This window comes from Aythya ferina (assembly GCF_964211825.1).
Source record: "Aythya ferina genome assembly, chromosome: 22".
Classification (NCBI taxonomy): Eukaryota; Metazoa; Chordata; class Aves; order Anseriformes; family Anatidae; genus Aythya; species Aythya ferina.
Window position 1 is genome coordinate 4,350,656 of NC_140320.1, and position 26,788 is coordinate 4,377,443.

The following is a 26,788-nucleotide window of genomic DNA, read 5'->3' on the forward strand; positions in this document are numbered from 1 at the left end:
GTGAATTGCATGGTTAAATGGTCTTAATCTAAAAAATTGCATTCCAGCACCTAAAAGCACACGGTGCCTCTAGGAACTGGGATCTCAAGGTTTGGGAGCTCGTGTGTAGCTGGACAGTGTTTTACCTGCTGTGTAGCACTGCTTCTGCCACTGAAATGTTACACAATATTCTGGTGTCAAAGCCTCTCTACAGCTCAAGGAACACAATTACACGCTGGCTCAATAGCATCCTGCTCATAGCAAAACTAATCCCCAGCTAAGTGGGTACAAACAAGGGAAGAACCCAGCTCCTGAATGAGATGTTCTCAAAGCGCAGACTATTTCTGGGGCCAGACAGTGACAATTCTGGTGCCTTTGCAGTCTTTGGCAGAAGTGACACAGTCTGTGGTGTTTTTAGGGTCACTGTTGTGAATAGACTGTGTCTGGGTTAGCTGGGTTTTATCTGGTGGCTGTGGGAAGAATGTTTCAGCAGCTCTCCAGCCAGTGGCAAAGCTGGTCGCCTTCACTTCTTGATTCCTTGGTTTATCCTATTAAAAAGAAAAAAAAAAAAAAAGTCTCGTTAAATGTAGCAATAAAGTTCAGCGAATTAAAATCAATGCTGTCTCCTCCTCGCTGTGCCCTAGCTCTGGGGGTGGTGGTTTTTGGAGCCCTAGGCAGAAATCTTTCGGATGAGCACTGTTGTGTGCTGAGATACTGTTTGAATAGCCAAGGAAACCAGGGCAGGAGAGGAGGGCTGAAAGCAGAGATGAATGTAAGGCTTGCTGGCCCTGGAGTAGTCTATCACCAGCCTGTCATCACAGTGTGATGGCTGCATCCTTGGGCTAAATCTGTCCCGTTTCCCTGCTCTTCAGGGACCTCTGCGCACAGCAGGAGGGTTAAAAACACAGAAGTGACGTAAATTAAAATCCAGCCTCTCTGAGGGGTGGAAGCGGTCATGAAAGCTGCTCTGCTACTGTTGATCTTCCCTCTTTCAAGAGGCACAAGTGTAGGAAAAGCTTCTCCATGTTCCTTTCTTCCTCCTCTCCTCTAAGGCAGGGGTTCATGGCATTCACCTTGTTAAAAAGCCATTCCATTGTAAAACGATATCTCTTAATAACTATATTAATTTTAAATGCCAGAGATATAGTCATAAAATTTCCTTGTAGGTTGTAACAGCCAGCCAGCCCTTTATCTCGCGTGCTGGCAAGCCTTAGACTTCTCCCAAGCCCCTTCCTCCACCAGTACTGGAGATAACTGTAGGGAAATATTTTACAGCAAGCACTGTGTTTGAAAAGGTCAATGGCTGATGTTATTGGGAAGGGAGGAGGAGGAGGGAGAGGGATCTTCCAGCCTCTCCTGCATTAAGTTACTTCGTTATTGCACCTCCTGCAAAGAAACAGGGGAGAGAGGCTTTTCATGTGGCACTGGATGCTCAGGAAAGGGCAATCTCAAAGTCACCGTAGCCTCTTCAGAGCATCTTCCATGTTTCCAGCAGCTTCCCATGAGCTTGGATTTGCAAGCTGAAAGGAAAACCATTCACTGGTGGATTCCACCCCAACCTGGACAACTTCTTCTGGGGCTTCGAACCCCTCACTATTATATAGCGCTTCCCACTGCCCAATCTCAATCAGCCTTGCTGCCATTTAAAATGTGTGTACTTATATTGAAATCATTCCTCCACTTTGCCAACTTACCTCTAGTAATACCTTACTATTTCTGCAAGATTTTTTTTTTTTTTTTTTTCACGGTAGCATGTACAACCAAGTCTATTAGTTTCTTTATAAAAGAGAAAGGTGCTAAAGACTGTTTCTTTTTTTGTGTGTGTGTGTGTTTTTTTTTTGTTTTGTTTTTTATTTTTAGTGACAAAGCACCTGGTCAGCCACCAGCACTGAGCATAGTAATGCTTGGGGTGTAAAGGGTTTTTAGTGGAGGAGGCCAGGAGGAGACCTGCAGCTGCCTCTTCCTTGTGCCAAGGGAATCCATCATCAGAGAGCTACGGACACCGCAGCCAGATGGGCAGCCCAGGTGTGCTCCAGTTGTGTTGGACAGGAGGTAGGGGAATTGTTGGCCTGAAATCAGCCCAAATATCTGCCATGATCTCAGCCAGGAACGTCATGAGCCTTAATAACCGCTCAGACTTCCCCAGGCTCCGCACGTTATGGGACTAACAGTGAGTGCTGTTTTTCTCATAGCTCACATTTGCTAACCTTGATTTTTCTAAGCTGGTCTGGAGCCAAAGCAATGGGTGATCCTGAGATCGGTTACATTTTCTGCAGCAGAGCTAAAAGAACATTAGGATCATGTACTCTGGCCTTCTGTGTAGCCATGGCAGGAAACATATACCAGTAATCCCTCCACCTAGCCTGTAAGTTTTCCGTGAGTAAGAGAGCTTTGTGGTTATTTTTTAAGGTGAAGATGGGCATACTGAACTGTGAAGACAGAGGGACCCAATCTGCTGCGTCCCCTAGGCCAACAGCTCCAATGGCTTATTGCATTTTCTGCTGGGAAAATAAATAAATAAAGCCTGTCCTATTTCCAGCCTGAATGGCTTTAGCTTCAGCTTTAAGCCACTGTTTTTTGTGATGCCTCTGTCTGTGAGATTAAAGAGACCTTTGCAGTCTGCGAGGTGGGTTAGAAAGGCCAGCAAAGCCATTCGCTCTGTCAACAGACAAATAAAGCCTGGCTTTGCTTTGAAGTTCAGCATCCCCGAGGCTCGTACTCATCTCTGCGGGGTCTGGACATCCTCCCCCAAGGCGTTTATAAACTCGGGGCTCCTTGTTTCATTCAGGGGGGTGATCCAGCGGCCCGTATTTACACAGCCAACAAAAGGGGTAGGTCAGCAGCAGAAAAGCGCCGGGCCTTTTTCTCCCTCCTCTTCCCTCAGACAGGAGCGCCGGTGAGAAGTGGTACTCAGGTGTCAGGATTTTTGTGAGCATTGTCAGCTGCTTGTGCCTAGAAAGCGAAGTTAATTGGAGGGCTTCAAAGCAGACTGACAGCTGGAGTGTAATAGTGTCCTTTTTTTTGCCCTGGCGCAGCCTGTGGGTACTCACGGCTTTGCTATGAATTGCTCAGTCAAGTGCCTTTTGCTGACATCTTCCCCGTTTCACCTTGTATATTAAATCTCTAACTGCCAATTTACTGCCGAAAGACCAAAAGAGAAGGACGGGAGCCACCTAATCAAGGACATGAGGTTGTCAGGATTCCTTGAAAGGTTGAGGCTGGCTCAGTTTAGGTCAGCTCGCGGCAGCACGTGGAGCACTTTGCTAGACAAGGAGCCGGGTGTGGGGCTGCAGCTGGGTGAATTCAGGCTTCTGCTGAGCACACCTTCACTTGGCATGTGGATATGGAAATGGCACACAGCAGTGCTGTGTGTGGGCTCACATCTCAGCAGGAAGGCAGGCAGAAAAAAACAGGGCAAAATACACCCTTCAATCACAAGCATCGGGTCCTTTGCGGGCAGCGTTTTGCTCAGTTGCAAGTTCGTGTTGGATCAACCCTGCAAACCATGCCTAAAAAGCATCGTGCACAACCTTTAGGTGTAGCCTGGGTTGCAGACACCTGGCAAGGAGTTCTCTCAACCTGCTGTTTGCTGTGATGCTGGTCTTCTGCTCGCTCCCTTGTTTAGTGCACAGCCTCAGTATCAGCCTGGGCTTTCAACTGACAAAGATGAAATTACCCGGAATTCTTGTCAATATTTTTTTTTCAAGGCAAACCACGTAATTTCTTTATACCTGGTGTTCTCCAAGTGCTCAGGCCCATGGGGGTGATGTCCGAGTCCCAAATCTGTCCTAAGTCTGCAGCAGCATTTTGTGCTTTAGTGGTAGGTGAACAAAAGGCTTTAAGCACTCATGACTCTCGTGGTTAAATTATGGGTAGGTGTAGCTCCTGCTTTCTGACACTAAAAGATAGAGATGAAATAAATAATTAAGAATGCTGGGGAAAACTGGAACTGGAATCAACAGAGAGGGATCCATTCAATCTCTAGTACCTGGACCTTGAGGGAAGTCAACAGAGTGGTATCAGAGTCCATAAATTTTTTACAGAAAGTCTGACTGCTTTTAACATTGTCACTGTTGATCCCAAATGCCCGTTTGGATCACAACAAACAAGTAAACATTCTTCTATTTCCTACGTCTGCCTGCTTCTCCCACACCTGTATATTTCAATAACTTTATGCACGTACCTGAATATTCAGCTAATGCATGTTAAAAACGATGAGTGGCCAGTTTCTCCATGCCACGGCAGAACAGACAGCCTCTGAAGCCAGGGGTCAGATGAGGCAGAGAAGGGCCGTGCCACCACGCGTGCTCTGGCTGCCCTCCCGTGCCAGCCCCATGTGCTGCAGGAGCCGGAGCATCGTCCTGGGTGCTACCTTTGTGACAGGCGAACCTGAGCAGCAGATTTAATCCCAGCTGAGCTGACAGCAGGTCCTCTGACAGCCCAGGCAGCTGCTGGTGCCCGCCCTCCACCCCATCACCCGTGCTGCAAGTAGGGTGCTCGCTGCTTGAATTTTATGGCCCACGTCCATGTGTGACAAGGAGCCGTGCCAATCACTGCCTTTATTCTCCCACCTGCAGCTCTGCTAGGGGGAATGCTGGGCTGATGGCTGAGCCTTTCAGCATCAATTCTGCTGCCTGGCTGGGTGAGGAGGCTGCTGAATGGCGGTGGCACTCCAGCGTTGGCCAGGCAGCTCTCTTGGGACCCATCTCACTGCCCTCTACAGACCCAGGTGTGTGGGGCAGGCTTTCCAGACGAGTGTGCCAGTCTACTGAGGGCTGCCTGGCCCAATAAAGTCATGCAGAAAACGTCCACAAGCACCCACTACATGGTACAACCTCTGGGCTGCGTTTAAATTAGTGGCTTCACGGCCAAAGCCTATCAATCACCCTGCATTTGTACCATCTAGTCCTCTTCTCACAAATGGAATAGTTTCAGGGGTTTATCTTTCTGCCAGCCTCCTAAAATCTACGGGCTAGAACTTCACTGAACATAGCCACGATCGTAACTGAAAAAAAAAAAAAAGACTCATTTTCTAAATGTTTTTCACCATTGGATGCTTCATCTGAGTACCGAGATAAAGCCAGATGCCTCTCCAAGTCTCCTTGCCATTAACTTTCTCCACCTGTACGCTGACAGCAAACTGTCATTTCAGTCATCTGTCAGTTGTCATTCCAGCTGCCCTTCCTTGTACCTTTCCAAATGTACTATATTTTCCCTGCGATACGGAGACAAGGAGAAAGCTGAGGGGAGTTATGATAGAGGTTTACAGAATCACGAGGACAGCAGATAAGTTGAGCTGCTATTCATCAATTCCCCCAGCGCTAGAACTAGCGGAGCGCTCATTGAAAATAGATCAGTTTAAAGCAGACAAAGGGAAGCGTTTTTTTATGCAGTGGGTTGTTACTTTTCGGAGTTTGAGCGTGAGGCTTGATGGACTGTTTTGGTTGATCACCTCCCTTGCCCAGCTCCCTAGGCAAAATGCGGGGAGTGGAGGGGACACAGTGACTGTCTCTTCTCAGCAGTAATTCAGCAAGCAAAGATGATGAATTTCACAGACTGGGCAAGCGAAGTGGAGCCGTGGCTGGCGCAGAACGGTGACTTTTCCACCCCATCAAGATCACCTGCTGGCTTGGAAGCCTTCTCCCTGGGTGCAGTGCTGAGGGCTCTGTGCGCTGTGTGGATGAGGAGCGAGGAGGTCGTTTTGTCACTGAGTCACAGCAGATTGTCTAGGCAGACCTCTCTGATCTGAAGGTTTCCATTTATTTGTATGCATTCAGGCTGCTTCGACCAGAAGTTGAAGTGTCTGGGAAGGGAGAAGTAACAGAAGTGACTCCCTATGGTGGTGGGGAAGTTGCACGTTCAGTGCAAAGCCTGAAGCTGCTGCTTCTGCTTTGGAGTGCAAGCTGTGGTAATGAAATTAAATTTATGGTCTCTTCTGGGAAGTAGAAGGCATCTCTTTAAAGTAAATACGAGTAATCTCTGTGGCTTTTGGAGTCCTCTAAAGGCAACGTTGAGGTGAGCATTGCACACCCTGGATGCTGCCTGCCCAAACCCAAGAGAATTAGGGCTCTGCTGGTGTTGATAAGCTTGGCTCTGCTCGTCTGCTCCCTGCCGTGGGTGGTGGGCAGGTGGGAACTGAACCGATGCGGCTTAGGCTGGGCCATCCTCCAGCACCAGGAGCAGGAGGCTCCGAGCTTGCACCAAGAAGTGGTTGCCTGCAGTGTGCCGGCTTCTGGGCCCCAGGAAAAGCTCAGCTTGGGGTTTAGCTGGTGTCTGGGAGCAGCCAAGGGCTTTCAGCCAGCTCAGGAGATGGGAAGGGCATCGCCTGGCTCTTATCTCTGATGGCTTTCTTGGGAGCCATCTCTTTCCCTCAGCTAAGGGCAGCAGGGTTATTTCTTTGAATGGTGCCTTGTGAGGAAGGAGGAGAAAAAAAAAAAAAAAAAAGCAGCACTAAGTCAGATACAATAATTTTCAATCTGAGAGTTATTTAGACTTTGCGTGTCCTTTGTAAGACACAGAAATCCTCGGTATAAGGTTTAATGGCTCAAGGGCCGAGAGAAGAAGGTAAATAATTCTTACGCTTGATATAGAGATGGTTTTCTCCTTGTTTGTCAGATATGATAGATGTCACCCACTGGTCGCCTATTGTTATTCTGTTGTTGCTTGTCACAGTCACACCTTCCATTGAATCCTATTCTTCTCTCTCTTTCCTCTCTTTCTCTCTTGGCACCCGGCTTGCAAGTAATTTATGTATGACAATATGAGACTAATTCTGTTATTATGTCAAAGGGAAATTGAATCTGGGGCTTTAGAGCTGCATCTGGGAGAAATCTTCAAATGAATCTGGAGTGCGGGAAAACTCCATGTTCGATTCATTCGCTTGTCACACTGCCTGCCAGATTAAGTCATTATGAAGGGCAGAGGAGGAGAAACGAAGAAAAAAAACCACAGGAGTTAGACTGAGGAATGGAAAGGAAAGGAGGGGAGGACAGAAGAATGAAGACTGAAAATAAAAGGGACAAGCTGAGATGGCAAACACAGTAAACTGATATCAGTAACCATTCAGATAAACCTTCAAGTGCGTGCTTAACATCAGGTGAAGCAAACATTTAGCTGAGTAAAGGGCTTAGCTGGGTTTTACTGTATCGGTGAAAATGGGAGCAGAAACACGGGGCTGATAGGAAAAGGGTTAGAGTAAATTTAGCAAGGCCTTGGCTGCTCTGCTGGAGGAGGGTTTTTTGCATTGCCTAGCAGGGCCGCAGCCATACAAGCAGTAGTGGGTCTGTGTTCAATAACATTTCATTTAATGCTGCTCCTGTCCTCGTTCACTGGCATCTGAGAGGTTCCTGCAACTACTTTTTTTTTTTTTTTTTTTTTTTTTTTTCCCTTTTCAAAGCCCTGAGAACCACAAAGATGCATCCAGTCCACAGCAATTTCCACCTCCCTTCCCATAAATACAGCTTAACGAGGCTTCCCTCCCTGGTGCCTTTTTGGCCCTTGGTCTCTCTGCTCGAGGCTGAAAAGGAGGAAGAAATGGTGGCAGAAAGAAGGATCTTGTCTGCTTAACGGGTGAGGGAGAGGCAAAGCCACCCAGCAGGTGCTAAGAGGTAGCTTTTGGTGTTTTAAAGCTGGAGGGAAGCGAGGCAGGTGAGACGGCAAGATCTGAGATAAACAGCAAGCACAAAAGATATCAGGATGTGGATTTCCTGCCCGAGACCAAGGTACCTGAGTTGAGTTCCAAGTTTTTTCTAGGCTGAACCCAAAACAACTGATTTAACTAAGACTTTGAGTTTCCCTGAGGGTATCCCAGCCCTGCTGAGGAGCTGGGCTTTAATGCTCCAGGGCCTTAATTGCCTACTTATAATTTGGAGAAGATTATCTTTTGTTTTTCCTATCCATACAGCCTGCCTTCTCTGTGCACACAGGCAGTGCTTCCACTTTATCTCTTCCGTGAGATCAAGATCTCTGCTGAGGAACAGTTGTAGAATAAAGTGGGGTAATCAGCAGGGAAATGTATTAGAGGGAAGATGTGTAATACAGTTTCTATAGCAAGAAAAGGAAGATGCTGTATGTACCAAAAATGGGCTGACATGGCTTCGGCTTTTCCCCGTAGCTGGAATACTAAAGGATATCCTCTGTCTCTTTTGCCAGGTAGCTTGTGCTACATTAAAACAACATGTTGAAGGAGCAAAACTCATCAATACCCTTTTATTCCCTGTGCTCAGCGAGCTGTGCTTTGCTGTGCCTGTGCTGTAGCTACAAAAAAACATCCTTCTCACTTGGTATCTTGGTATTAACGTGGCTCTGCGGCCTCCTTCGTGTTGCCCAGGCACAATTTGCATACAAGCGTGTGCGTGCACATGTGTGCATGCTTAATCACCTTGGGTTTGTTCATGATGCCTTTTTGCAGGGCTTTGCTCCCAGTCTGCTGTAGAGTTGTGCTAATCCCGTGTGTGGAAGGATCGGCAGCTCCACCACCCTCCCACACCTCTCCCATTCACTGGCATCCATCACTTCAGTTCTTGATGCTGCTTTACTATTAATTGGCTTGTGTAATCTCTGAGATTGTTATTTATTAATAGATTGTTCTGACTGTAGGAAAGTTCATTATTTAAAGCAGGAGAATGAGAGATCCAGAGGAACAGATGGATACATGGAAGTATCAGAAGAAGAGCTAGTTAAAATTCTAGGCATGTGCCGAGCTTTGACAAAGGATGGAAAACAGAATCAATCATCATTATCTAGGAGAAAAGCCATCAGTCTGTGTTAAAAATAAGCACTTTGTGTATTAAGCCCGTGATGCCAGACTTCCAAGAGTTTTGACTGGTAGCTGCAGACCCCGAGGTTAGACAGCTGACTGGGGAGCACTGCTGGGCACACAGAACAGCAGAGGAAAAGGGAGGAAGAAATGTAAGCTGGAAAATGCAAAGAGTTGCTTTTGATGTCCATCCAGTTCTGACTGGCTGTAGACAAGAGTATTCATTGATGGCTGTGTTAAAAAAGTCCCCCCTGAAATGCTTGTGCTGTTTAAAACTAGCGCGAGCCTTTCAGCTAGCGGTTAAGGGCTGCTTTGTGCATCAGCTGGGGAAAGCAGGCTGGGAAAAGACCCCTAATCTGTATCCTAATAAAAGAACTTCCCCGTTTGAATGATTTGATTTCCCACCAGGCTTCTCAGCTGTCTTGGCAAGGTGGTTTCTCCGTGGAAACTCTGATAATTGCCTGTGAGCTCTGGGAAGGTGTCAATGCCGAATGCGGGGAAGCATTGGGTGGAAGGAAGGGTTTGCTGGTGAGTCAGCCAGGCCTTGAAGGTGGGTAAAGTGAGTCAGAGCCAGGCAGAATTACTGTCACACTGAGTCGATGACAAAGATGAGACAAGAATCCAAGACTTCAACCCTGGACAATTCTCCAAAGCCCAGCTCGCACTGGTTCTTTTTTTTTTTCACCGAAGTTGTTGTTCTGGTACTTGCAAGCAAAAGCTTTCCTCCGCAACAAATACAAAAATATTAAGCATTATATCTCTGTTGGACCCCTGCATGCAAAAGCAAAGGTCAGTTCCATTCTGAACCATTGCTAAAATGATTCTAATTGCCTTCAATTTCCCACAGGGGAATTTATCTGCCATTAGCAGGCCCTGAAATATTCAAAGGCAACAGGCAAGCCAGCAAGCAGCGCTGCTCTGAGCTACCCCGCAGTAATTGGTTAATGGCAGAGCTGCTGGGTAAGAGGTAAACAGATCTGCTTTTTTCTAAACCTGAAGCTTGTGTCATGGCTTTTCCTCCAGACAAGGTTGTTTCTGGCTGCATTTGGGATGCACTGAACCCTTTGTATATTTCTGGACCAAGGCAAGGCACACGTGACATCTGCTTTTTTTCTCCTTGCTCGGTGCTTGCCTGGACTCTGAAGTGTTTGTCCATGCACAGAGAAACCAGAACCCAGACCCAATCTGTGTAATTACCTAAAGACCTTTTTTTTCTGGAGAGAGCCAAAAATTAAAAAAAATCTTCTTCAGTTTCCTTCTAAACTTGGAGATTTCCTGGCATGTAACCTCTTAAAACAGCAACGCTTTTCCCTCCCCCATTGAGCACTGCTCCCTTGGAGCCATTTATGGTTTTTAAACTCTCGCTGTCTCCTCAGCTGCTGCTCTTTGCTTTGCGAGGGCAACCGAAGATCATCTAATAACGTACAATTTCACTTTTCCTTTTTTCCCCCTCTCTTATTGAGCGCAGACAGATTGCTCTTAACCTACGCGTCCCCTTCATACCTGGCTTCCTTTTTTATACCTGAAATGTCAGAAAGGGAGGAAATGAATAATGCTTTGTGTTCTTAACATCTGCATCTTTTACAAGAAAGGGGCGGGGGAGAAGCTGTGTGAAAATTTTTGTGAAGATCCTTGCAGAGTTTCTGTAGGAATTAAGGTGATGGATTCAAGCCTGTCAGAGCCATCAATGCTTTTGGGAGACGTTTGGCAGAGCACAGCAGAAGAAAATGATAGCTGGACATGCGGGAGATGAATCCCGAAACGATTCATTTGATGTTTTGTTTTAGTCCTTGCTTGGGGCAAAACCATGACTACTTTCCGTGAGTTTTGTCTGGGGCAACAGAGAAATAACTATTAGATATGCAGAGGGTATTTTGCCACTGATGATACGAAGGGGCCTTTCTCTTTCTACATACTAGATAAGATAACTGGTAATGATAGCTGAGTTGTAGGAGATGCTGTGTGTTCTCTAGCAAAAGGGTAGTTTTAAAGTGTCCTGGTGAAAGTAAAAAAAAAAAAAAAAAAAAAAAAAAACAACAAACCAACAAAAGAAACAAAAAGAACAACAGCAACAAAACAAAACAAAAAAAGAGGAATGCTAATCTGTCCTTCCATATTGTTTTATCCTAATATCTGAAAGATAAGAAGTTTATGACAAAAACACAGCTCTTTAAGTCCAAACTTGCTCAAGATTAACCATAGTTCTAGATGCTGCCACTGCCTGTAGCATGAGCCTCCTCCTGCCCAGCCAGACCAAGAGAGGCCACAAATAGCACTTGCTGGCAAAGATAGCCCAGCAGAAAGCAGATAAGTGGGTGTATCTGGGGGTTTGCATTAGTTTCACAAGCTGTCTCCTCGTTCTGCTGTACCCCTCTTTGTGCACGACGGGGCTAAATGGGGGAGAGGAGCCGAGGGCGGTGCAGTTTGGGAGGTGACGTGACCTTATCAAGGCTCGTGTCGAGGCTGTGGCCAAGATAAAAAGGGTGCTGAGATGTGTACCCATCCCCTGGAGGAGGCTCTCTTTTCGGAGCTGGTTTCCATGGAGGTGGAGTGATGAGTTGAGTGGTGGATGAACTGGAGGTGGGCTCTGTCTCCCATCATCAGTTTCTCACCCAAGCAGGCTGGGGAGCTCAGCTTGCTCAGGGCTTCTTTTGTCCTTCAGAAGAGGCACCCTAGTAGGGGGAAAGTAATATCTGCAAGTGCTGCCAATCCTTCAGAAAGGCAGTGGATCAACCCAAGTTCCCATCCGTCCTTGGCTCATAAACCATTTGGAGCGTGGCCCTGAGAGACAGGACACTTCTCTTTAGCCTCCCCTCAAGGGGAATTTGAGTGGGATTGGTGGGGGTGATGGATGGTGGGTTTAGAAAACGAAGTCTGAGAGATCAATAGAAGAATATACAACCAATGCATCATGCAAGCTCTTCTTGTCTGTGCAGCACTAAATCAAAAATAATGAATGGCAGGCTTTTCAACCTTGGCACCTCCAGTCTTCCCCAGTGGAACAGCAGCCAGTGACTGATATGGATTATGCTGCTTTCTAGCATATTTCCTTTGCTTTCCTAATAGTCTTGGCATTGAATCATGATGTTCTGTTTTTAATATCCTTTCCTTCCTCCAGTGCTACCTACCTCTATCCCCATGTAATTTCCATCTTGCAGGCGCCTTGCCCATCTTACACTCCCTTTGCTCGTTGTGTATCGAGGCAATCTATTGCAGGCTGGGTTCCTCTGGAGCTTGCGCTGGTTTATTTCTTAATTTCCGAGTGAGTTACCTCTCCCAGGGGCTCTGTTGCAGCCGTGAACAGTCAGGTGCATCAGGAGCTTTAAATTCCTCTCTGGTTGTGAGCCAGTTCCTGCCGGTGCTTGTCAGACCCAAGACTTCTCTGTGTAAGGGAAATGCACAAGCAAGGAAGGAGAGGACATTAAGGTGGCACAAGCTCACAGCCTGGGCTCTCCACCACCGCTGCCCTAAGGGAGAGCAAATGACAGCTGGAGTTCCTCAGGAGTTAAAGTTTTTGAATCAGAGCAGGAATTCACCAAAGAGGCATGGAGATTGACTGCCCTCTTCTATCATCCCTCTTACCTTTGCAAGGTCATTTACACCATGAAAAGCAATTGCCTTATTTTATTGCGTTATATATTTGTAATAAACTCTCTTGGTAGCAGCTAAAGTGACACTGATCTAAGCACTGAAAATTTCCTGGATCAGATCTCTCTGCTTGCTCCAGTGGGAATATTTACATCCCTCCGTACAGCTCGGTTGGCCCAGCTGCAAATGACGAGCGCCTTGTTCTTGTGCTCTTGACGTAAATCAGCTGCAAGCTCTGCCCAGCCCGTAGACTTATGCCATTGCGACAAAAACACGTGAGGATGCGGTCAGAACATTAGCTTGGCAAAAAGCTCCCGAAGTTACTCTTAAAGATGGTGTAGATAAACCTACTTTGCTTTGTCGGAAAGGGGATCGGTCGTGTCAGAACAGAAGAGACCAGGAGGAAACTGCTGAAGGGCTTCGTAAACATCACATTATGTGCCATGGAAAGCCAGGTCTAGGCTTGTGTTTAAATTAAATATATATATATATATATATATATATATATATAAAAGCCTTGAGAACCATATGGGAAATTTCTATTGCATTACATCATGACTGCCCCGAAAGCAACAACAAAATTATCATAGGCTTCTGGAAGGACAGGATTGAACAGCATCTTAAGAAACAAGTGCTCCAAAATTTTATTACTGGATGGGGACAATGAGAAAGGAAAAACCTAATTCAAAATCATGACAACAGCACACCCCTGGAGAGAATGCTGAAAACACACATCCAAAAATAAACTCCAGCAAGAGAGAGAGAGAATAATAGAATTGTATCTTGATCTGGCTCTGAATGAGAACTTCTAGAAAGAAATAGGAGAGGCAGAAGATCTGTGTTATCTATCAAGTCAATTGATTGTTGTATCCAAAGCTTGGCTCAGTAATAAATGAGGATGCCACTCATCTGGGTTTCTGGTCTATTTAGAATATTTTTAGAACTCTTTACAAAAAAATATTCTGATTAATCTCTTGAATTTTCCTTTGCTCACTGAGACTTAAAGCAACATCGGATGTAATTATCCTGTGACTGGAAGGGATGTAATGAAGGCAGATACAAATCCTTGTGACAGCTTAGAGCGGCAGTGAGAATATTTATCCATCTAGGAACTAAAAGGATGAGTGCTGTGTTAGTGCCTGAGCCTTTTTCAAGCAAAAAAAAAAAAAAAAAAAAAAAAGGGATTTAGCTGCCAGTGTGGGCAAAGCTGTTTTTTTCTGTTTTGCAAACAGAGGAACTGAGGTGGAGTTGTAGCCCCAGAAAGATGCGATCGCAGATCTCAGTCAGGCCTGGTGTGGTACCAAGAACCCAGATCTCTGCATCCTACCTTAGGGCTTCAAACCTTCCTCCTGATCCTCAAGCAGCTCAGGAATTGGGTTTCTGAGCATGATAAAACCAGCTTTCCAGGGGCCAAGAAGATTTTGAGGGCTGTGTTTTTGGGGATGCTGAATCTTGAGGCTGGCTCTTGCACCAAGCAGGCTGGGCGCCTGAGCAGATGCCTCCTTCCCTCCCCACATGCACCCAGCTGTTCCTGCCATGTGTCTCCCCCTCCTGACACCCCACTGCAGATGTCTGGACAAGGAGCTCGTGCCTGGCTGTCCCTTCAGCACATCTCCTGCAGTGCCTTGCAGCCTGAAGAAGATAAATGTTTGTTAAGCCGCACCTGTTTGCTTGAATAATTCCCCACTAAAGGAGGCCACTTACCAGTAATTCATTACCAAACCTTTATTAACATAAACAAGGCTGTGAGAAGTAAGCGTAGATTTCCCTGTTCCTTACAGTTTATCAGTTGTGGTTTCTATTAAGATTTACCAGTACATCTTCCCCTCTCTTGCTTTCCCACATCTCAGCTCTGCAGCATAATCTTGTCATATTGTGGACATTTATATCTGTTTTCCTGGCTTGTTTTTATGCGGTAGACTAAAGAGGAAAAAAAAAAATAACAACCAACAAACCAAAACAGAGCTTTCTCATTTGGAGGAAAGCAAATGTGCAGCCTGCAGTCTGCTCAGCATCACCTGGCAAGAGGCATGCAGCTATTGCTCAGCATTTCTCCCCCAGCTCCGCAGTGCCTGTTCCTCTCTCCCAGCTGAGGGCACTGGCTGAAGGGTGAAGGTTGGACCCTTCGGTGCCACCAGGTAGCTGCAGCAGCCTGGGTGGTTATTTCCAGATAAAGCTTGTCATAGCTGGACCGACAGATAAGGTGTTCTCCCTCCCTGTAGCTGCGAGCTCTGGCCCTTTTGGTCTGCTGCATTAGAAACCTTTGAGGCTCTCTCTTTTTCCTTTGTGTGGCTGCTAGCAATTTAGAGAAAATTAAAAAAAAAATGTGGTTTGCTGGTTAGAGTTTGGCAAATCTATGCTAACAAGACAAACTAGATGTTCCCAATACCCATTTTGAGGTTCTCTTACCACAACGTGTCGATAATACATAAGGAGCAATTGGCGGTCAATGTTGATCTCCAGTAATGATTCTCTGCAGCTTGAGCCAAAAAGCCTTTGGCTTTGTAAAGTTTGCAGAATGAGTATGGGAAGAGAGAAATGATGATTATTGTCCACTCCGTTCTCTTGTCACCTCTGGTTGCGGTCTCTTTCAAAGCTGCAGGTGTTTTGTCCTTGCCTGTTATCCTCAAGATATTCCTGGAAGCTATCTCGTTTCTTTTGCAAAAGGTTTATTGGCACATCCCCTGCAGTCATTAGCAGGGATATAAGCAGCATCTAAGCTTTGTCCTGGCTCACAGTTCTGGCTCACTGCAGTCATTCCTGAGATTTCTGACATGGAGGCATTCCTGCCTCCAAATCTTGTGCTGAAATCTCAGCAATGAATGGGTTTAAAGAGCTGCGATGAGCCGTCCTGTGACAGGAGCTTGTAGCATCCACTGCGAAGCTGCTGTCACACCTTATACCAGCCAGGGTGTCAGGAGAATTGTCAGAAAAACTCAATCTTTGCATTTTTGTTTTTTCTTTCCAGTTTCTAACTTAAACTGCTGCTAAGAATACACGATGCTACTTGCCATCTAGAGCTGAGGAGGTTCCGTACCAAAAGTGGTTTTCCATCACTTTCTGCATACTTCTGAAGCCCTCGAAGTGCAAACATTTTCTGCTCTTTCTGTATGCATTGTACTCGTTCTTTGTGGAACACATTATGCAATGTACCTCTTAAGATTCTGCTCCCTTGTCACAGCAGTGAGTGATCTTAATAGAGGGAGATATTTTAAATGAGCGTTGCCTTAAACTTTTCATAGGGAAGGCAGCATGTGGGGAAAACAATGAAACTGTACCTTACGCCGTGATTCACTTTGATTTGATTCTTGAGCTTATAAACCAAAGAACCCATGTTTTGTAAGTAATATATGCAATAGGCCAACTTCTCAGCTGGAGTAAGCTGGCAACATGCTAGGGTCATGGGAAGGATGGGTTTTGCTGTAGCTGAGAACGTTTTCTGATGTCAAGTAGAAGTACTTCAGTTTCTAGGGAATGTGATCCCATCTGCCTAACATGGAGGAGTCAAGTGAGCTGAAAGGCACTAATTGGTTCTCCCATCAGGGAAAGATTCGTGCTTTCAGCTTTGTCCCAAGTTCAATGTCAAGCAGAGAAAAGAGCTGCAGCTCTGCAACCGATACCATGGGACAAGCAGTGGTGCTCGTCCTGTTCTTTTCTTTAACTGAAGCTGTGCCTCAGTGAGTGCAGCTCCTCACCAGGACCAGGTGCTGCTTCAGTGTGCTTTGATTCTGGGGAGCACCAGGTCACTTTGGGGTCCCAATTCACCAAGAGAAATGCCTTCTAAACCAAGAAGTATCTTGCAGAGGAGGTGCTGGAAGCCCAGAGAGCATTGGCTTCCCCCCTGACTTCAGAGAAGGTGCACACCATGGTATAGATGCAGTTGAGAACCCCCTGCTCTTAATTTAAAGATGGAGAAGTTGACGAATGTGAGTCTTTCCATGTAGTTTCTTGCTGATGGTGGAGTGGTGTGACTTTTTGTTTCAGTTGTTCCAAGTCGCTGTGCTACAAGGAAGGAGCTGAACGTCCCCTGTCCTGTCCGGTCTGCCCCTGACCTTGGAGGTTTGGGAGAATTGTCTGTCCCTGACTCTCGCCTACTGCCTTAGGCCTGGGGGGTGCACAGCAGAAACGCCTCTTAGATCAGAAGGAAAGATCCAAAAAGCCATTCACCACCGTGATTACATCAGTGCATTAGCAGGAAGCTGGGGAGGGTTACACAGAAGAGTCCCCTCCCGACTGCAGACCCAGAGAAGCAAGATTAGAAGGAAAAACTTGAGAGGGGAAGGAGAGGAACATTTTCCGTGGTATTTTCAGCCAAAGAGCTTGGTCTAATCCTTGTCCTCCCCCGAGGCTCTGCATGACCTTAAGCCAATCGCTTCCTCGCGCGTTAAGCAGGGTTTGATTGCGTTGATCACTTCAAGTCTCAGGATGGCAAACGCCACGCAAGAGCTAAGCACTAATACAACTTTTAATCAAACGCAGCTACAGGTGCTTTACTGCAACCTTTAGAGAAGCTGTTCCTCCTCGTGCCAGGGTCCTGTGGGAGGGAAACCTGCTGTCACCCCCTGCCAGCCCAGGGCTCAGCACCTCTCGGGGTGAGGGAAAGCAAAGCCACTGCTCTTGTGACACCAGAGGTCAGGTAATGCCTGGCACCAGGAGACAGCCTTAAATACATATGTATTAATCACTGGAAACCCTTTTAGTGACCTTTTGGAGAACAAACTTGCCAGCAGTCAGGGTGCTCCTGTCCTGGTCTGCAGCAGGAGAGCAAAGGTCTCCCAGAGTGATTCTCTCATGAATCATTCAGCTTCTTTTGCTCTGGCCCAACACCAACTTTTGTACAACTCAAAATAACCTGTTCACAGGGAGGGAGCAAGGAATTAAGTTTAGTGCCTGCAGAATTGTATGCAATTCTTCTCCCAAAGCCGTGCACTGCAGGGAATAGAGAAGAGTGTATGTTATGTTGACATCTTCCAAACTCACCAAGAGATACAGCGGCTGTTTTAGACTTGCTGAGACACCGTCAAGCAATTTGGCTCTGCAAATGGGCTCTCAGGCTTTAAGGGCTCAGTTACTCGGGGTGATGTGAACAGCATTTGTTCTCTGGAGGGATGATGAGGAGGGGAAGGTGGATTCTGTCTCCCACAGCTGGGTGCCCACCACCAACTCACAAGATCCTCGGGTTTCCTCTTTATAGAACGGAGCCATAAATTTCCTGCTGTCTTTGGAAATCCTAGGATGAAATAGGGAAGCACAAATCAATGGTTATGGTGAAGAAGGGAAGGATATAGAGCAATATAATTGATATTCTCATTTCTCAGGCAAAATGATTTAGGGCTTTGTTTTTAAAGAGCATTGAGATTTATAAACTCACAAGGCCAGGCTGTCTTCTGGTGTAAATTGTCATTGCTATTTCAGTTAACATCAGCTGTGATTCTGGGCCATGGCTGAATTTCTGTAGCTTATTAATAGGACTCTGTTGACTGTTATCATTTGGTTTAAGCAACACTTTCTGTCTCATAGTCTACATATCTCGAAAGCCATTCTTCAGCTGGGGCTGTGTTGATAAAACTGATTAGCAGAAGGGAGGAAGGAAGAAATGTGTTCGTGGTGAAAAGGGCACTACATCAAGCTAAAATGCTGGAGAAATGCTGACTTCACAGAACGCACCAGGAATTATTAACCTTTGCATGAAAGCTGTGCTGCACAGTGGTAGGAAATTTGCTTAAGTTGGACTTCAGCATCTCTCTGACACCCCTTGGCATATGGGGAAAATAACTGCAGCAGCGTTGATGGAGAGCCTGATTGTTACTCTTCCTTGACATCTTCATCCAGCTACTTCGGAGCACCCCTGCCTTAATTCAGCCATGATACAACACTTGGCTCTCCTTGAATCTTTGCCAGGTAATGTGTTAGAGGGGAATTTCTCTGCACAGCAGATTGCAGTAGGCCTTTCCAGTATGGACATGGATGCTTTGAGAGTCTGGAAAGAGTTTTCAGCCACACGTATGGATTCATCTGGAGGCAATGTAAGAGCATCCCAGTCTGTCTGTCACACACCTGTGACAGGATAACATGGTCAGATCAAGGTACATCTGTACCCACATGGGGAAAATTCAGCTTTGGCGACCTCCAAAGAAATGATTTTGGGGTTAGTTGTGCCCTTCTGCCCTTTTATAAAGCAATGCATACATCAGTTCTGGCGTGGAAACCAGAACGTGATCAGCTCTTTGGAGATGTGCACAATGAAGAGTTTGAATCCTTTTGAAATAAAATGTTTTGGCTTCGGATGCATTCAAATGTTTTGTCTTTCCAAAAATAAATAAATAATGTTGCTTCCCTTCCTACCTCTTCCCCTGAAGCTGCATTATTTAGTAAATAAAGTAAAAATCTAGTTTGGGGAAGAAACAAATCCCTTGAAAATTAAATAACAGCTTAACAGGCAAGGTTGATTGATGTATTGTTTGACATCTAGGAGGTAGGCAGCTATCTAGATGTGGCATGTCTGGCTAAATCGCTTTCAGTCTCTTTTCAGAACGTAGTGTTACCAAAGGTTACATACTCGGGAAAATAAAGCATAATTGCTCTGCATCACCATCTAGAGAGCACAGTTAGAATTAAGCTTCTACATTCTTGCCAGTAAATGATATAACATCATAATTTTGATGGGTATCCTTTCTGGTTTTAGTGCTATTTACTCTCTAAAGCAGCCCCTATTTATAATATATATTCTATTGCCACATCTGCTTTGTCCATATGGAAAAGAATTTTCCGTTTTTACTCCCCTTCCATATGGAGCAGGAGGCGGGCTTTTGGTGAATGTGGGCAGGTTAGAATGGGGATAAATAATAGGAAACACTCCCCGTGTCAGCCACCTTAGAAGCAAAATATTTTGGCCTGCTCCAGAGCTGGCCTTCTCCCAAAGGGAGCTGTGATCTACATCTCCGAAGCGCTTGAATATTGCCAACGACAAAGCGCGCCGCCGAGACGTGCGTTGTGATTCACATTGTGTCGCGTGTGGTTATGTGTTGCTACAAGAATTAACGATGAAATGATGAATGCTGAGCTTTGTTCCGTCTCTCTGGGAAAATGCCTCTATTTGGCTAGGGTGCATTGTAGGATTACTTGTTGTTACCGAGGTAAAGTCCTGTGGGCCAAGGTTTCCCTCCTGACAGCCCACTGCCGCAAGCTGCCTGGGGTCTTCCTGTGAATAATGGCACGTTTGCGTGTTTTAATCAGCTGCAATTTTGCAAACGCTTTTTATGATTTAGCAAGTCCATTAAAACTGACATTTGTTCTGCTCTGACACTCGTGAGGAGCTCCACAGAGCATAAACACTGGAAATTACTTGTAGGGAAGAAGATATTAAAATTCCCCAGCCCTTTCGTACGCTTGTCTGAGAATTTCTGCTACCTTGTGCAGTGCCAGCTTGGAGCCGAGCCACTTGGTGTGTGCCTGAGGTTTTTCTCTGCGTGCTGACTTGGGGCAGGGTGCTCCAGGCTGTCGTAGAGACAAAACACATGTATTTATGGTGACGTGCCTCCTGCGTGTTTTACAGAGCTATATCTTAAGGCTGAAGCAGAGGCTAAGTTTAAGTGGATGGGGGACGTGACCCTTGGGAGCAGAAGGGTTAGTAAATGCAATGTGTCTTATTAAATGTGTGTTGTGTGAAAACAGCATATGTACCAACTGTTCCTTCCCATCATCTCCTCTATTTATGACCTGAATTTATCCTAGTTCCACAGTAGATTCTTTGCAGGTTTTGCACAAGGCTTAAACCAAATCCCATCCATATTTCTGTTGAGTCCAGGGCAGTTTCAGAGTGAAGGTTGAGACTGGTCCCCTCTTGTTCTCTATCTAGCCCTGTTTTCCTAGAGAAAACACGTTCCTGGAGTTCAGGTCCTGTCTGTCCCTCCAGGGCTCCTCTCCGGCAAGAAGACCTGCCCCTTCATGTTTGAATATCAGCTTGGCACTAAAAACGAGTCCTCCAGAAGCCTTGTGTCTTTGATATGAAGCTAACATCAACATTTCAGCTGTGAAACACAGCCTGCAGATTGACAGCTTTCAGGAAGCAGGTTTTTTCCATCCCTGATGTAGTTCTTCTCACTCATCCTATTCAGACAGCAGTACGAAGCCCCTCTTAGAGGGGAAGAGCTCTCCAACAGCGTCTGGCAATGTATCAAATAGTCTTTTTTTTTTTTTTTTTTTTTTTTTTCCCAGCTGTCATTTTTTTGCACTGGTTTATTTTGTGCATTTTTTAAAAATGTTTTTGCATATCAGTTGTGGATTATTTCAAGCCATACCTTCTCTTGGCATGGAAGGCTTCTCCGAATTTACAGCTGTCACAGTGGTCCTTGCCAGGAAGGGCAAGGCTGGGGTTTAGGCAGTTGAGCTTCCACTGATTCCTCTGAAGTTCCTTCCAGCCTTGCATTTGAGCATGTGTGGACTTTGTTTCTGATATTAGGACTAAAGGGTGGTTCTTGTTTTCCCCTCTTGAATATTTAACTGTATTTACCATAAAACCCAAACAAATAAACAAAACCCTAACTGGCAATTGTATAAAGGCTTGGTGGGCAGTAAGAATATACCGATAATGGCCAAGATATAATTTCTCATGCAGAGGGCAGTGCCAATTGTTCCTAACTCCAGCATGACCTGTGGGTAAGCCTGGGAATGAGGCTGGCATTAAGGGGTGGGCAGGATTTCTTTGGCAGGTGCGTGTCCTTCAGGAACAGATCTGTAGGTGCTAGATCTTCAGTGGGGATCTTGGTGGCATCTGTGGAAGTGGGAAGCGCTGGGAAGAGACAGATCAGCATGTAGGTGGCTGTCTGAAGTTACCAAGATACAGGCAAATGCCCAGCTGGGGGGGAATCTGGCTGGCTGGAAACAGCAACTTGGGCTTTGTGGGAGGGGGGAGGTGATGAAAAATGACGGAACCTGTTGCGAGACGTTGAGAAGCGAGGACTTGTCTTGATTAGGGAACATGGAGGCTGCAGGCTGTGACTGGTTTAAAAATAAAAATAAAATCTAGCCTGATTTCATTTGAAATACGGTGAGGAAGGCCACAGGATCTGATCAGAGGCTGAATGTGAACCCACTCCAGAATTCCAGGGCAGCTTCTCTGTTGCTTTTCCCACCCTCTTATGGGCTTCTGCACTTCTCCGTTCCCTTCGACCACGAGCAGATGAATTACTGCTCGTCTTATCCGCTGCCAGCAAGGAAAAGCTCGTGATGTGTTCCCTACCTCGAAGGCAGTGTTACCAGAAACTTCCCCTTGCTGTTCTGATCGCTCCTGTTGCACTTCATAGCAGCATGCAGCAGGATGTGTCTGTGATACCTGCAGCCTTCATTTGTAGTCCTAGGAGCTTTAGATAAGCATCAGGAGCTGGATCCTTGGGCTGTGCAAATTGGCTCCATTTCGCCGCCGAAGTAAGTAGAGCTATTCTCTGTTAAAATACTCGAGAAAAATCTCACTTATCTGCTCCCTAGGGCTGAATTAGGTGAGCATCACACAATCTTTAATGTCTTTCTCCTTCCTCCCCCCTAGGAAGACAAGGGAGCCCTATTATCGCCAATTTTCCTGATGGGAAGCTGGGGTCAGGCAGGCTGCGATGTGCACGCCGTGTCTCATCCTGAGGCACCGCGATCTCTGCACATCTCCTCTGGCCTGCCAGGCCCTGCTCCTCAGCCACGCTTAGGTGCCTAATTTCTCTGGAGGTGTTTAGAGGTTTAATCCTTTTAAAGAGGCGATTCAAAGTTGCTGGCTGAAATAATCACATTGGGCTCTGTATCAAAGCAGGAGCTACACCTGGAAGTCAGGATTAGCAGGCTAAACACCACTCCTGCTTTCTCCTCCCCATTAGTAGAGAAATCCCTGAATCAAGTGCCCAGCCTCTTGCAATCCCAGCTTTCCCAGCTTGGTGACTTCCAGTTATTTAGGAAGGACCTTTCCTTCTCCTTTTTGGAGACCAAAAGCAAAAGCAGCGCAGGCTGGCAGCTAAAATTCCCCTTACAAAGGCTTCCCTGCTCCTGCTCAGATTTAAACTGTCACCACAACGAAGCACCAGAAATGAGCAGATTGAAAAGCAAAAGCTGTGTGATGCTTGATGTCTTGTAATGTGTTAACAAGCCCCAAATTTACACTGTCAGTAAGAACCCCCAAGGAAAAGTGGAAGTAATTCCAACCAGGGGAGTGTCTCCCGTCCTGCTGCTCTGGCTTTCACTTCTAATTTTGGCAAACAAAGTAAACATGGAAAACACAGTGTTTGTGCAAATTGCTCTTAGAGAAATATGGACTTATTCTGAGCTTCTTTTGAATTTGTGTTTTAGCCTGTGATTGCACAACAAAAGGAAAAGTATTTTGAGATCAAGGCTGAAAAGGAATTGCTGTTTGCCCACAAAATAAATGGTGCGGTTATCTTCTCATCTCCGATCAGTTTTGATTTAAATTAATCTGCCACTTGAGTGTTCAAATCCCTTGGGTTGCCTAAGAAATGATGCATCGAGCTGATAACATGAGCTGTCTACGTTCTGCTCTGGAGCTGTCACCGCTCCAGCACTGCAGACACATGTTGGGGTGCTGGGGGGCTGCTGGCACCCCCCATGCCCATGCTGAGTGACCCAGACGGGATTTAGAAACAGGTCTTGTACTTAGAGCAAAATACTCATTTGTCCCCTGCACTAATCTCAGTTCTCTACTCTTTTTTAGTTTTTATTTTTCTTATCATGGAAGCGTTCATTGGGGGATTTAGAGGTTAGGAAACCGATGCACCTTATTGCCACTGCAGGAGCGCAGCGTGCGTGGAGGTGCTCTGCTTTCTGCAATCTTTGCTGCCATCGTTCCTAGAAGCAATTGAAAAGGGAGAGAAACTGGAAGAGGTACAGAGGGGCCATCCAGTTTGCAGTGCCACAAATGAAACATTATGAAAAATGCCTGCCAACTGAGAGAATTTATCATCAGGGAGCTGTCAATCAATTGCAGAGAAGTAAGGGGGAGAGAGGAGAAGAAACAATCAAAAAAAAAAAAAAAAAAGCACAAGTCCTTTTATAAAGCCCTTATTTTAAGTAATGTTTGCTAAATTACTTTTTTCTCTCAAGCTCAAAGAATAAAATATTGGTTCTTTTTTTTTTTTTCTTTTTTTTTTTTTTTTTCTTTTTCTACTTTTGATTCTCAGTTCTGGAGTATGTTAACATTTTTTTTAAGGGAGGAAAGAGATGAAAGGATCTGTAGATATTGGGGATCCCAAAGCCACAACAGTCGTCGTTACGCCCCACAGTCAAACATGACTGCCCCTGAGCTAATGGACCTGCAGAGTTCAGTGGCTGGAAAGGGAGATAAATATTCAGGTCTTACCTTTAATGCAAAAGTCTGTGAACAGAGATGACATTTCCTGTGTGTTCTCTGCATGTTCAGCTCTTCCTTGTATTAATGTAAATAGAAAAAGAGCTTGGATCTGAGGGAGAGCTGACCTCACCTCCTGCCCTTCCTTATTTTTGACTGACAGGCACTGAAATTGCTTGGTTTGAATGTCAGGAGGAAGAGGTGCAATAATACCCTTTGATATTAATCATCACAGGTGCATGGGAAATAAAAAGAGGGGAGGCATCAAAGTAAAATAAAAATGCAAACTAAGCTTGCACATCTTTTGGCTTGCTAAGGTTATTAGGTCTTGCCTCTAGTGCTGTCCTGCCTGGTATCCTCATGCAAATCCAGCCTGCTTTCTGCTGCTTTCAGGCTTTGCTGCCCACACAAGAAAATTGTGTGGTGGCTTCATTCACTACCACACTGGCACTGATTTTATTTCAGTCGTGCCATCCCCTTCCTGTGCTGGGAGGGGGAGCAGAGACACGTTGGGTTTTGTGTTTGCATTTCAGCAAGTGCTCTGCCTGTAAATCTTTACTTAAAATCAGGAAGCAAAACCTGCTTTCCAGTGGCTTTCCTCCCCTCTTGCAGCACGAGAACATTCAGAACCGCAGTGTCTTTAGTAAATATCCCCTGTTTCTTCAATTTCCATTTGTCTGTTTTTAAACCAAAAGCAGCAGGGAAACTTCTAGGACATGTGCAGCTTGTGGACATGAGTCTCCAAGTGTATTTATTCTTTGGTTGCAGAGGTCTGCGATCCCTCTAGGTTTTTTTTTGCACCGCGACTCGAGGGGCTTGGAGCAGATCTCAACAGGCAGCGATTGCAGGGCATTCATTCAAAGCAGGGCAAAGGCAATTTTCGATGGCCAGGCAAGGCCATCAGTTGGCTCCCGTTGGTAAAACCGAGGCTGTGCCATTTAATTTGCTGTGTAGGTTTAGTTGGGTATAGGGAGCTGAACAAAAGCCCAGCTACAAAGGAAAATGAGCCTGGAACAGAAAATCCGGAGCTAACTAAGAGGCATTCAGCACCACTACAGCTATGGGCTCGCCTTTTTTTGTGACTGTTTTACAGATGTGCTAAAAGCCTAAATCAGGTGGCTCTTATGGGTTGCTGATTGCCTTTGCTGTATTCAGATTGCAGGGCACGGAATATCATCCTCAAACAAGGGTCTCATCTGGAGAGCTCCAGGCACACTGGCAATGGGCAGGAGATGCAATCTTACCACTTCTGCATTCTGGACAAGCGGTGCCAACACTTCAGGTCAGCTTTTCACCTCCTTCTGTTCCTTGGTGGGATTTGGGCTGGGGGTCTGGAGATATTGCTGATAAACTCGTGAAAAATGCAATGAAGTAAGAAGGTGTTTGGGAGAGAAAGTGGACAGAGGTGATTCCTATTTTGTGTTCTTACTGCGAGGCTGGGAAGGAAGGAAGGAAATCTTGAAACAAAATGTGATTGCTTTTTCAAAGCCCTGTAAAGCTTCAGCTCAGTGTAGGAGATCATGACAAGGTTAGATCGGTTCTTTTATTTAATCCAATCAAATTCATTCTGGGTCCTGATTTTCTAGCACAGCATGAAAAGTCCCTGATGACTCTGATACAAGTCTGTTATTACCTAATTGCTTTTCCATAAGGCTTTCACCTGATAATTCAGATATTGTTACAGCTGCTGAAACCTGATAATTCTTCTGCACTGCAATCTGCCTATATTTATTATTACTCGTGCTGTGGGAACAGTTTAAGGCTCAGAGAGATCAGGTCCTTGTTAATGACTACTGCTGCAGGCACCACGAGAGACATTCAGAAAAAAAAAAAAGTCACAAAAAATCAAAACATGTGTTGAGGAGGAACATCAGGATCCCAGGAGCTGGACTCGATCGATTATCCTTGTGGGTCCTTCCACCTCAGGATGTTCTGATTCTGTGATTCTCCCACAAGGCCACTCCATCAGCAGCATCTAAAAGAGGACCCTGCAATCCTAAAAGTGACAGCCAATATTTCATACTAAGCACTACACAGTTGATTTGTTCAATACTATTTTATTTATTTATTTATTTATTTATTTTTAAAGTCTCTACCTGGGAGTCTGTCCCAGGCTTTCCCCAAGCTGGTGAGGAAAGAATTTCTCTTCGGGTTGCTCAGCAGTTAATGGCTCTCGGAGGGACGCATCCAGACTTTTGCAGCTCATTAGAGGAGTCATTAAAGGCTTTGGTAATTAAGCAGAAGAATACTGAGAATTTGATACAGCAAATTCTTCCCATACCTCTTTGTACTCAGCAAAGGTTTCTCTCTCCTTGGATCCCTGATGGTGTTTATGGGCTCTGCATAAACATATTTATCGCTGTGCCTGTGCCAGGGAAGGCTGGGAGGTTCTGTACAAGCAGCACCTCTTCAAGAATCATGGTATTATAATAATCCATGACTAGGGCCTCGGGGTGCAAAGCATAACAGGAAGCATAACGTAGAGGCCAGGGTGCTGGAGCTGACGGGTCTGAGCAAGTCTTAGTTGGACCTGAGGGTTGCTCTTCAGAGTAAGACAGCTTTGTCTTTTGACTTGTTGCAGGGACTTCAAATGTTCAAGGACGGCATTTATTTTATTTTATATTTTATTTTATTTTATTTTATTTTATTTTATTTTATTTTATTTTATTTTATTTTATTTTATTTTATTTTATTTTATTTTATTTTATTTTCTTCCCCCCTTTGGACACAAAGTTGCTTAGAATGCCTTACTCTCCTGAGTGATGTGAGTGACACGCTCTACCGTGACATTAGTAAAGCTTTTGGCAATGCCTGCTAAGGCTTTTTAACGTGGAAACTGAGCAAGTGGGCTCTGGATAAACAGCTTGTTGGGTGACATCTGACTGTGATAACATGAAATGGCTGTAACTTGGAAATGGGACGGTTCAGACTGAACACTGGGAAAAACATCAGTAACAGGGCCGTGTGAGATTGAAATTTGTTATCCCAAAAGGCAGAAGAATCTTAATCTCTGCAAGTTTTTGAGAGGGAAAACCAGAACTGAACTGGTCTGATTGTGATAATCCTGCCCTGAGCAATAGGTTGGGTTAGGTGCTGTCTGGAGGTCTATTCCAACCAGCTTCACG

General features: G+C 45.5%; 1 long non-coding RNA gene across 1 annotated transcript in view; it reads left to right on the forward strand.

Moving 5' to 3' along the window:
• The window catches only part of LOC311422452, an 86,959-nt gene that overhangs the window by 57,651 nt on the left and 2,520 nt on the right, over positions 1 to 26,788 (forward strand). The window contains exon 2 of the long non-coding RNA XR_014685368.1: positions 24,819 to 24,945. This is a non-coding gene — a long non-coding RNA (uncharacterized lncRNA). The remainder of the gene's footprint in view (positions 1 to 24,818; positions 24,946 to 26,788) is intronic.